Consider the following 384-nt stretch of genomic DNA (forward strand, 5'->3'; position numbering starts at 1 on the left):
TAAGAAAACAAGCATCGTGTGTTGCTGGCTTAATCCAGCTAGCAATCCAGTAGGAAAACAAGCATCGTGTGCCGCTGGCTTAAGTCATTTATATTTTCGTTTTATTTGAATTGTATCTTGTATTTTAGACAAATAGCAATAACTGTAGTCATAATTGTCATAATATTAACTAATGTTTTATATCATTTTTTTTTTTCATATTTTATCATTTGAGCTATCTTGATTTACTATTACGGTTCCTATTTAGGTAGGTTTCTCCTTTATCATCCTCTTTACCTTTGTATCAAAGGCCCGTCTACAATACACGGAGTAAGAAGTAAGAGTAAGAAATTGACCAATCACAGTCGAATGTGAGAAGAATAATCGACTGTGATTGGTCAATTT

At 32.6% G+C, this 384-nt stretch overlaps 1 protein-coding gene across 1 annotated transcript in view; it reads left to right on the top strand.

Moving 5' to 3' along the window:
* Mccc1 (Methylcrotonoyl-CoA carboxylase 1) overlaps positions 1-384 on the top strand; it is a 5,908-nt gene that overhangs the window by 612 nt on the left and 4,912 nt on the right. The window lies entirely within an intron of this gene.

This window comes from Trachymyrmex cornetzi, unplaced genomic scaffold (assembly GCF_001594075.2).
Source record: "Trachymyrmex cornetzi isolate Tcor2-1 unplaced genomic scaffold, Tcor1.1 scaffold115, whole genome shotgun sequence".
Classification (NCBI taxonomy): domain Eukaryota; kingdom Metazoa; phylum Arthropoda; class Insecta; order Hymenoptera; family Formicidae; genus Trachymyrmex; species Trachymyrmex cornetzi.